Below are 12,038 nucleotides of genomic sequence, written 5' to 3' on the forward strand. Positions count from 1 at the left end.
ACATTGCCAAAGCAAGTGAGGTAGATAATATATAAAGTGAATATATAAAGTGAAATAAACAATAAAAATGAACAGTAAACATTACACATACAGAAGTTTCAAAACATTAAAGACATTACAAATGTCATATTATATATATATATACAGTGTTTTAACAATGTACAAATGGTTGAAGGACACAAGATAAAATAAATAAGCATAAATATGGGTTGTATTTACAATGGTGTTTGTTCTTCACAGGTTGCCCTTTTCTCGTGGCAACAGGTCACAAATTTTGCTGCTGTGATGGCACACTGTGGAATTTCACCCAGTAGATATGGGAGTTTATCAAAATTGGATTTGTTTTCGAATTCTTTGTGGATCTGTGTAATCTGAGGGAAATATGTCTCTCTAATATGGTCATACATTGGGCAGGAGGTTAGGAAGTGCAGCTCAGTTTCCACCTCATTTTGTGGGCAGTGAGCACATAGCCTGTCTTCTCTTGAGAGCCATGTCTGCCTACGGCGGCCTTTCTCAATAGCAAGGCTATGCTCACTGAGTCTGTACATAGTCAAAGCTTTCCTTAATTTTGGGTCAGTCACAGTGGGCAGGTATTCTGCCGCTGTGTACTCTCTGTGTAGGGCCAAATAGCATTCTAGTTTGCTCAGTTTTTTTGTTAATTCTTTCCAATGTGTCAAGTAATTATCTTTTTGTTTTCTCATGATTTGGTTGGGTCTAATTGTGCTGCTGTCCTGGGGCTCTGTAGGGTGTGTTTGTGTTTGTGAACAGAGCCCCAGGACCAGCTTGCTTAGGGGACTCTTCTCCAGGTTCATCTCTCTGTAGGTGATGGCTTTGTTATGGAAGGTTTGGGAATCGCTTCCTTTTAGGTGGTTATAGAAGTTCACGGCTCTTTTACCGGATTTCGATAGTTAGTGGGTGTCGGCCTAATTCTGCTCTGCATGCATTATTTGGTGTTCTACGTTGTACACAGAGGATATTTTTGCAGAATTCTGCGTGCAGAGTCTCAATTTGGTGTTTGTCCCATTTTGTGAAGTCTTGGTTGGTGAGCGGACCCCAGACCTCACAACCATAAAGGGCAATGGGCTCTATGACTGATTCAAGTATTTTTAGCCAAATCCTAATTGGTATGTTGAAATTTATATTCCTTTTGATGGCATAGAATGCCCTTCTTGCCTTGTCTCTCAGATCGTTCACAGCTTTGTGGAAGTTACCTGTGGCGCTGATGTTTAGGCCAAGGTATGTATAGTTTTTTGTGTGCTCTAGGGCAACAGTGTCAAGATGGAATTTGTATTTGTGGTCCTGGTGACTGGACCTTTTTTGGAACACCAGTATTTTGGTCTTACTGAGATTTACTGTCCAAGCCCGTCTGACATAATCTGTGCATAAGATCTAGGTGCTGCTGTAGGCCCTCCTTGGTTGGTGACAGAAGCACCAGATCATCAGCAAACAGCAGACATTTGACTTCGGATTCTAGTAGGGTGAGGCCGGGTGCTGCAGACTTTTCTGGTGCCCGCGCCAATTCGTTGATATATATGTTGAAGAGGGTGGGGCTTAAGCTGCATCCCTGTCTAGCCCCACAACCCTGTGTGAAGAAATTTGTGTGTTTTTTGGCAATTTTAACCGCACACTTGTTGTTTGTGTACATGGATTTTATAATGTCATGTGTTTTACCCCCAACACCACTTTCCATCAGTTTGTATAGCAGACCCTCATGCCAAATTGAGTCGAAGGCTTTTTTGAAATCAACAAAGCATGAGAAGACTTTGCCTTTGTTTTGGTTTGTTTGGTTGTCAATTAGGGTGTGCAGGGTGAATACATGGTCTGTTGTACGGTAATTTGGTAAAAAGCCAATTTGACATTTGCTCAGTACATTGTTTTCATTGAGGAAATGTACGAGTCTGCTGTTAATGATAATGCAGAGGATTTCCCCAAGGTTACTGTTGACGCATATTCCACAGTAGTTATTGGGGTCAAATTTGTTCTTCCACTTTTGTGGATTGGGGTGATCTAGTCCTTGGTTCCAAATATTGGGGAAGATGCCAGAGCTGAGGGATGATGTTAAAGAGTTTTAGTATAGCCAATTGGAATTTGTTGTCTGTATATTTTGCATCATTTCATTAAGGATACCATCAACACCACAGGCCTTTTTGGGTTGGATGGTTTTTATTTTGTCCTGTAACTCATTCAATGTAATTGGAGAATCCAGTGGGTTCTGGTAGTCTTTAATAGTTGATTCTAAAGATCTGTATTTGATCATGTATATGTTTTTGCTCTTTATTCTTTGTTATAGAGCCAAAAAGATTGGAGAAGTGGTTTACCCATACATCTCCGTTTTGGATAGATAATTATTTGTGTTGTTGTTTGTTTAGTGTTTTCCAATTTTCCCAGAAGTGGTTAGAGTCTATGGATTCTTCAATTACATTGAGCTGATTTCTGAACATGCTGTTCCTTCTTTTTCCGTAGTGTATTTCTGTATTGTTTTAGTGATTCACCATAGTGAAGGCGTAGACTCAGGTTTTCCGGGTCTCTATGTTTTTGGTTGGACAGGTTTCTCAATTTCTTTCTTGGATTTTTGCATTCTTCATCAAACCATTTGTCATTATTGTTAATTTTCTGAGAGGTCAAATATACTGCTAAGTCTCTCTCTCTGTGTCTCTCTCTCTCTCTTGTGCGTCTATCCCTCTCTCTCTCTCTCTTTCTCTCTCTCTCTCTCTCTCTCTCTCTCTCTCTCTCTCTCTCTTGCTCTCTCTCAGTTTCTCTGTCTCCCCCACTCCCTCCTTCTCTCCACTTCTCCCTCTCGTCTCTCTGTAGGGGGTAGTGCTTCCCAGACCCCGTCATGTATAAATACATCACCTCCAATGCAAGGTACAGTGAGAGATGGTGTGTGTGTGTGTGTGTGTGTGTGTGTGTGTGTGTGTGTGTGTGTGTGTGTGTGTGTGTGTGTGTGTGTGTGTGTGTGTGTGTGTGTGTGTGTGTGTGTGTGTGTGTGTGTGTGTGTACTTACTAATGGATGGGTGCCCATATGGCCCTGCCTAGTGGTTTAAGCAGAAACACTGGCATAATGAAGCCTATTCACCATTGTAATTACCGATGACATAGGAGCCATTATCATTGATCACTGTGTGGGTATTCGGAAAGACACCAATGCACTTGATGTCAGACTGGCTCTGACTGGCTCTGACTCTGACTGGCTCTGACTTGGCTCTGAACTCCCTGGCTCTGACTCTGACTGGCTCTGACTGGCTCTGACTGGCTCTGACTCTGACTGGCTCTGACTCTGACTGACTCTGACTGACTCTGACTCTGACTGGCTCTAACTCTGACTGACTCTGACTCTGACTGGCTCTGACTCTGACTGGCTCTGACTGGCTCTGACTCTGACTGACTCTGACTGGCTCTGACTCTGACTGGCTCTGACTCTGACTGACTCTGACTGGCTCTGACTGGCTCTGACTCTCACTGGCTCTGACTGGCTCTGACTCTGACTGGCTCTGACTGGCTCTGACTCTGACTGACTCTGACTGGCTCTGACTCTGACTGGCTCTGACTCTGACTGGCTCTGACTGGCTCTGACTCTAGCTCTGACTGGCTCTGACTCTGACTGGCTCTGACTCTGACTGACTCTGACTGGCTCTGACTCTGACTGGCTCTGAGTGGCTCTGAGTGGCTCTGACTGGCTCTGACTGGCTCTGACTCTGACTGACTCTGACTGGCTCTGACTCTGACTGGCTCTGACGGGCTCTGACTGGCTCTGACTCTGACTGGCTCTGACTCTGACTGGCTCTGACTGGCTCTGACTCTGACTGGCTCTGACGGGCTCTGACTGGCTCTGACTCTGACTGGCTCTGACTGGCTCTGACTCTGACTGGCTCTGACGGGCTCTGACTGGCTCTGACTCTGACTGGCTCTGACGGGCTCTTACTGGCTCTGGCTCTTCTATCTGGCTGCTGTATGCTTGGGGCCAGGAGGTTTTGCTTGTTTAGTTTTTTAACTCTGGGCCTTAGTTATAGCCTTAGTTATAGTCTGTACCTAGGGACATCAGTTTGTCATCGCTGTATGATCTAATGGGGACTAATTCTACTATAGTAGTTATAGTTTATTAACCTGATGATCTAATGGAGTTGAACTCTACTATAGTAGTTATAGTTTATTGGCCTGATGATCTAATGGAGTTCAACTCTACTATAGTAGTTCTAGTTTATTAACCTGATGATCTAATGGAGTTGAACTCTACTATAGTAGTTCTAGTTTATTGACCTGATGATCTAATGGAGTTCAACTCTACTATAGTAGTTCTGGTCTTTTTACCAAGAGTCCAGAGTTTTTCTTTAGGTACGGTATGCTGTAGGCTGATGACAATAATATAAATCACTCCCACTCTTTAGACAGTTGGAGTTGTCTTTTTCAAGTAAATGTGCATGCTAGACACAACCTGGAATAAGTGGGTTGTTTTATCATTAAAAACACATTCCATTTATTCTACCTTGCTTCGGCTAACACACTAATCTGGTTGATTTGTATGCTGAAGGTGGTGGCAGTTTCCACTGAGGAGACAGAGGGGGGTGGGTGCTCAGACCTTAGAATATCATTAATTGTACTGAGCTATATTCAGTATACTGTGTTTTATCTTCCCCCCACTTAGATATCTTCCAAAACACTTTCTGATATAATCTATCAGATTATGGTCCTTCAAAGGCCAGGCAATACACCCAAATGACCTCCGAACTCAAGGAAAAAAAAACCTGTATCATTCAGAAATGGAGGGTGTTTCTCTTTACAATGACAAACTGGAGGAGTTTTTTGATGGGTCTGGCTCTATCTTTTCTCTCCCTATTTCTCTTCCTCTCCCCTCTCTCTCTGTCTCTCCACTCTCTCTCTTTCTCTCTCTGTCTGTGTATATTTGCATAAACAGATGGATATATCAAAGCTGTATGGTTGTACATGTTGCCTCTGCGCTGGCTAAGTTAATTCAAAGATGAAAGGAGGCTGTTTTGTCAGAAAAGGCTTTGGTTGACGGAGTCAGCTGTAATTCTCCATTAAATTGCTAATGGAGTTAAGGTTACAGTTGCATGAGTCCCTGAGAGAGAGAGAGAGCGAGAGAGCGACGTGGGGCGGGGGTAGAGAGAAAGAGAGAGAGAGAGAGAGAGAGAGAGAGAGAGAGAGAGGTGGGGCGGTGGTAGAGAGAAAGAGAGAGAAAGAGAGAGAGAGAGAGAGGTGGGGCGGGGGTAGAGAGAAAGAGAGAGAGAGAGAGAGAGAACAAAAAACAACAAAAAAACTGAGCAAACTAGAATGCTATTTGGCCCTACACAGAGAGTACACAGCGGCAGAATATCTGACCACTGTGACTGACCCAAAATTAAGGAAAGCTTGACTATGTACAGACTCAGTGAGCATAGCCTTGCTATTGAGAAAGGCCGCCGTAGGCAGACATGGCTCTCAAGAGAAGACAGGCTATGTGCTCACTGCCCACAAAATGAGGTGGAAACTGAGCTGCACTTCCTAACCTCCTGCCCAATGTATGACCATATTAGAGAGACATATTTCCCTCAGATTACACAGATCCACAAAAATTCGAAAACAAATCCAAATTTGAAAAACTCCCATATCTACTGGGTGAAATTCCACAGTGTGCCATCACAGCAGCAAGATTTGTGACCTGTTGCCACGAGAAAAGGGCAACCAGTGAAGAACACACACCATTGTAAATACAACCCATATTTATGCTTATTTATTTTATCTTGTGTCCTTTAACCATTTGTACATTGTTAAAACACTGTATATATATATAATATGACATTTGTAATGTCTTTACTGTTTTGAAACCTCTGTATGTGTAATGTTTACTGTTAATTTTTGTTGTTTTTCACTTTATATATTCACTTTGTATGTTGTCTACCTCACTTGCCATTGGCAATGTTAACACATGTTTCCCATGCCAATAAGACTCTTGAATTGAGAGAGATGGGGGTGAGAGAGAAAGAGAGAGAGAGAGAGAGAGAGGTGGGGCGGGGTAGAGAGAAAGAGAGAGAGAGAGAGAGAGAGAGAGAGAGAGAGAGAGAGAGAGAGAGGTGGGGCGGGGTAGAGAGAAAGAGAGAGAGAGAGAGAGAGAGAGAGAGAGAGAGAGAGAGAGAGGTGGGGCGGGGCGGGGCGGGGGTAGAGAGAGAGAGAGAGAGAGAGAGAGAAAGAGAGAGAGAGAGAGGTGGGGTAGAGAGAGAGGTGGCAGGGGTAGAGAGAGGGTGGGTGGGGTGGGGAAGGGGTCGAGAGGGTGGGTGGGGTGGGGCAGGGGTAGAGAGAGAGAGCGAGAGAGGTGGCAGTCGGGGGTAGAGAGAAAGAGAGAGAGAAGAGGGGTGGGGTGGAGGTAGAGAGAAAGAGAGAGAGATATGGAGAGAGAGAGAGTGAGACATGGAGAGAGAGAGAGACAGATGGAGAGAGCAATAACCAACCTTTCATAAGGACAAACAACAGCAAGAAAAAAAGTTAACTGAACTCTTCTTTGTAAGTAAACTCCTTATTATTAGGCTGATGTATGTACTGTAATCCCAAAAGTGCTGAAATAGGTTCCCACTTAACCTTTTCCTTGGTCTCTCAGGTGCAGAATCAAACAGGCTCTTTGAAAGCCATGTGATAGATGGGAAAGGGAGAGATGCATTATTAAAGCTGATTATGTTCTCTTTTCCCCTCCGGTCGGGTCTCAGTCGCTCTGTCTATCGCTCTCTCAGATGGACAGAGCTGCTGGGTCAGTACTGTACACAACAGTACACAGTGCAGTGCAACTGTCAAGGGAAAATGTCTGCTAGTAGAATATAGTTTCTGCTAAAGGGTAAAGGACTGCTACAGGCCTCTGTCTGAATGTCTGAATAGGGGTTGGACTGGAAGAACCAGCAGAGGCCTGTATGTGTTAAAGCCATTGAGACAGACTGACAGGTGGTTTAGGTCTGTAGTTTACAAGAAACAGAGACAGGAGAGAGACAGAGGCCTGTATGTGTTAAAGCCATTGAGACAGACTGACATGTGGCTTAAGTATTGTCTGTAGTTTACAGAGAGAAAAGGAGACAGGAGAGAGACAGAGGCCTGTATGTGTTAAAGCCATTGAGACAGACTGACATGTGGTTTAGGTCTGTAGTTTACAGAGAAAAAGAGACAGGAGAGAGACAGAGGCCTGTATGTGTTAAAGCCATTGAGACAGACTGACATGTGGTTTAGGTCTGTAGTTTACAGAGAAACAGAGACAGGAGAGAGACAGAGGCCTGTATGTGTTAAAGCCATTGAGACAGACTGACATGGTTTAGGTCTGTAGTTTACAGAGAGAAACAGAGACAGGAGAGAGACAGGCCTGTATGTGTTAAAGCCATTGAGACAGACTGACATGTGGTTTAGGTCTGTAGTTTACAGAGAGAAAAAGAGACAGGAGAGAGACAGAGGCCTGTATGTGTTAAAGCCATTGAGACAGACTGACAGGTGGTTTAGGTCTGTAGTTTACGAGAGAAACAGAGACAGGAGAGAGACAGAGGCCTGTATGTGTTAAAGCCATTGAGACAGACTGACATGTGGTTTAGGTCTGTAGTTTACAGAGAGAAAAAGAGACAGGAGAGAGACAGAGGCCTGTATGTGTTAAAGACATTGAGACAGACTGACATGTGGTTTAGGTCTGTAGTTTACAGAGAGAAAAAGAGACAGGAGAGAGACAGAGGCCTGTATGTGTTAAAGCCATTGAGACAGACTGACATGGTTTAGGTCTGTAGTTTACAGAGAGAAACAGAGACAGGAGAGAGACAGAGGCCTGTATGTGTTAAAGCCATTGAGACAGACTGACATGGTTTAGGTCTGTAGTTTACAGAGAGAGAAAAAGAGACAGGAGAGAGACAGAGGCCTGTATGTGTTAAAGCCATTGAGGCAGACTGACATGTGGTTTAGGTCTGTAGTTTACAGAGAGAAAAAGAGACAGGAGAGAGACAGAGGCCTGTATGTGTTAAAGACATTGAGACAGACTGACATGTGGTTTAGGTCTGTAGTTTACAGAGAGAAACAGAGACAGGAGAGAGACAGAGGCCTGTATGTGTTAAAGCCATTGAGACAGACTGACATGGTTTAGGTCTGTAGTTTACAGAGAGAAAAAGAGACAGGAGAGAGACAGAGGCCTGTATGTGTTAAAGCCATTGAGACAGACTGACGTGGTTTAGGTCTGTAGTTTACAGAGAGAAAAAGAGACAGGAGAGAGACAGAGGCCTGTATGTGTTAAAGCCATTGAGACAGACTGACATGTGGTTTAGGTCTGTAGTTTACAGAGAGAAAAATAGACAGGAGAGAGACAGAGGGATGTATTTATTCTTATTTACAATGACGGCCCTATGGGCTCCCAATCACGACCGGACGAGATTCAGCCTGGATAAAGAGAGAGAGAGAGGTGGGGCTGGCGGAGAGAGAGAGAGAGAGGTGGGGCGGGCGGGGGAGAGAGAGAGAGAGGTGGGGCGGGCGGGGAGAGAGAGAGAGGTGGGGCGGGCGGGGAGAGAGAGAGAGAGAGAGAGAGAGAGAGAGAGGTGGGGCGGGCGGGGAGAGAGAGAGAGGTGGGGCGGGCGGGGAGAGAGAGAGAGGTGGGGCGGGCGGGGAGAGAGAGAGAGAGAGGTGGGGCGGGCGGGGAGAGAGAGAGAGAGGTGGGGCGGGCGGGCGGGGAGAGAGAGAGAGAGAGAGAGGTGGGGCGGGAGGGAGAGAGAGAGAGAGAGAGAGAGGTGGGGCGGGCGGGAAGAGCGAGAGAGAGAGAGAGAGAGAGAGGTGAAGAAATGAGGAAGACAGAAAGAGAAACTCTAGCTGCTACTCAGGTGTCTCCTGTAAAAGCCATTGAGAGTTTCAGTGTGCAGCCTGACCTGGGCTTTCAGTCCTATCAGTACCAGTCAGCCAGACCTGGGCTTTCAGTCCTATCAGTTCTAGTCAGCCAGACATGGGCTTTCAGTCCTATCAGTACCAGTCAGCCACACCTGGGCTTTCAGTCCTATCAGTACCAGTCAGCCAGACCTGGGCTTTCAGTCCTATCAGTACCAGTCAGCCAGACCTGGGCTTTCAGTCCTATCAGTTCCAGTCAGCCAGACCTGGGCTTTCAGTCCTATCAGTACCAGTCAGCCACACCTGGGCTTTCAGTCCTATCAGTACCAGTCAGCCAGACCTGGGCTTTCAGTCCTATCAGTTCCAGTCAGCCAGACCTGGGCTTTCAGTCCTATCAGTTCCAGTCAGCCAGACCTGGGCTTTCAGTCCTATCAGTTCCAGTCAGCCAGACCTGGGCTTTCAGTCCTATCAGTTCCAGTCAGCCAGACCTGGGCTTTCAGTCCTATCAGTTCCAGTCAGCCAGACCTGGGCTTTCAGTCCTATCAGTTCCAGTCAGCCAGACCTGGGCTTTCAGTCCTATCAGTTCCAGTCAGCCAGACCTGGGCTTTCAGTCCTATCAGTTCCAGTCAGCCAGACCTGGGCTTTCAGTCCTATCAGTACCAGTCAGCCAGACCTGGGCTTTCAGTCCTATCAGTTCCAGTCAGCCAGACCTGGGCTTTCAGTCCTATCAGTTCCAGTCAGCCAGACCTGGGCTTTCAGTCCTATCAGTTCCAGTCAGCCAGACCTGGGCTTTCAGTCCTATCAGTACCAGTCAGCCAGACCTGGGCTTTCAGTCCTATCAGTTCCAGTCAGCCAGACCTGGGCTTTCAGTCCTATCAGTTCCAGTCAGCCAGACCTGGGCTTTCAGTCAAATCAGTTCCAGTCAGCCTGACCTGGGCTTTCAGTCCTATCAGTTCCAGTCAGCCTGACCTGGGCTTTCAGTCCTATCAGTTCCAGTCAGCCAGACCATACATCACCTCCTGAGGTAGGAACATCCTGCTATACCAGACTGGGTTAGTCAGGAACACTGATGTTATACCAGACTGTGTTAGTCAGGAACACTGATGTTATACCAGACTGGGTTAGTCAGGAACACTGTTGTTATACCAGACTGGGTTAGTCAGGAACACTGTTGTCATTCCAGACTGGGTTAGTCAGGAACACTGATGTTATACCAGACTGGGTTAGTCAGGAACACTGTTGTTATACCAGACTGGGTTAGTCAGGAACACTGATGTTATATCAGACTGGGTTAGTCAGGAACACTGATGTTATACCAGACTGGGTTAGTCAGGAACACTGATGTTTTACCAGACTGGGTTAGTCAGGAACACTGATGTTATACCAGACTGGGTTAGTCAGGAACACTGATGTTTTACCAGACTGGGTTAGTCAGGAACACTGATGTTATACCAGACTGGGTTAGTCAGGAACACTGCTGTTATACCAGACTGGGTTAGTCAGGAACACTGCTGTTATACCAGACTGGGTTAGTCAGGAACACTGCTGTTATACCAGACTGGGTTAGTCAGGAACACTGCTGTTATACCAGACTGGGTTAGTCAGGAACACTGCTGTTATACCAGACTGGGTTAGTCAGGAACACTGATGTTATATCAGACTGGGTTAGTCAGGAACACTGTTGTTATACCAGACTGGGTTAGTCAGGAACACTGATGTTATACCAGACTGGGTTAGTCAGGAACACTGCTGCTATACCAGACTGGGTTAGTCAGGAACACTGATGTTATACCAGACTGGGTTAGTCAGGAACACTGCTGTTATACCAGACTGGGTTAGTCAGGAACACTGCTGCTATACCAGACTGGGTTAGTCAGGAACACTGATGTTATACCAGACTGGGTTAGTCAGGAACACTGTTGCTATACCAGACTGGGTTAGTCAGGAACACTGATGTTATACCAGACTGGGTTAGTCAGGAACACTGTTGTTATACCAGACTGGGTTAGTCAGGAACACTGATGTTATACCAGACTGGGTTAGTCAGGAACACTGATGTTATACCAGACTGGGTTAGTCAGGAACACTGATGTTATACCAGACTGGGTTAGTCAGGAACACTGCTGTTATACCAGACTGGGTTAGTCAGGAACACTGCTGCTATACCAGACTGGGTTAGTCAGGAACACTGCTGCTATACCAGACTGGGTTAGTCAGGAACACTGCTGCTATACCAGACTGGGTTAGTCAGGAACACTGTTGTTATACCAGACTGGGTTAGTCAGGAACACTGATGTTATATCAGACTGGGTTAGTCAGGAACACTGATGTTATACCAGACTGGGTTAGTCAGGAACACTGCTGTTATACCAGACTGGGTTAGTCAGGAACACTGCTGCTATTTGAAAACACTGAGGCTGTGTCTAAAGTGGCTCCCTATGGACTGTGGTTAGAAGTAGTGCACTATATAGGGATTAGGATGCCATTTGGGATGAAGCCTAACAGTTGCTCCCAGACTGGGTTAGTCTGAGCTCTTACTGCTCATACAAGCACACACACACACACACGCACAGACACGGAGTACTTACTGCAGACAGATCGGCTCACTGGCTCACCACATAGACCATGATGCAGGTAGATTGTCTTGCTGCAAAGCTCTTAGTATACATCATTGTGTTTTAGTAAGTTAGTGTAGTTTAGTTGGTTTGAAAAGCCCTTTCTGAATGAACAGATGTATCATTATTATTCATGATGAAACTCGTAGCACATACTGTACATGATTGTATCTTTGGGAGTTAATTAAAGCAGTGATTGAAGAGGGCGTTTACAGGACAAGCACAATCTCCTGTGTCATTAAGGACTAGATCTCAGGCAGTGGGTGTAGTAGACAGAGGGTATGCCATAACTAAAAGACTATCCTGTCTTTACCCCACCTAGTGTCAACATGGTGTTATTCAGAAGCTGAAAACTACTGATCTACAGGTGTAAGAGCTTCATTTGACCAGTATTGTAGCAGCAGAAAATCCAGCAGCCGCAGGATTTGAACAGTTATTCCATAAAGGTTATTAGCTGGATAGAAATAGACTACATGAAAAGTGCAAAACTGTTTATATAACCATGTGTTAGTGCGGGTTTTCAGTGAATCTATGTAAATCACGAAGCTCATCTAAATTTTCTGCAGTGCAGGAAAAGTCTCAGCAGCAAAAGAGTGATCAAATGAA

General features: G+C 45.5%; 1 protein-coding gene across 1 annotated transcript in view; it reads right to left on the reverse strand.

Moving 5' to 3' along the window:
• LOC139384609 (aryl hydrocarbon receptor nuclear translocator 2-like) overlaps positions 1–12,038 on the reverse strand; it is a 62,459-nt gene that overhangs the window by 16,003 nt on the left and 34,418 nt on the right. The window lies entirely within an intron of this gene.

Source organism: Oncorhynchus clarkii, chromosome 26 (genome assembly GCF_045791955.1).
Source record: "Oncorhynchus clarkii lewisi isolate Uvic-CL-2024 chromosome 26, UVic_Ocla_1.0, whole genome shotgun sequence".
Lineage (NCBI taxonomy): Eukaryota > Metazoa > Chordata > Actinopteri > Salmoniformes > Salmonidae > Oncorhynchus > Oncorhynchus clarkii.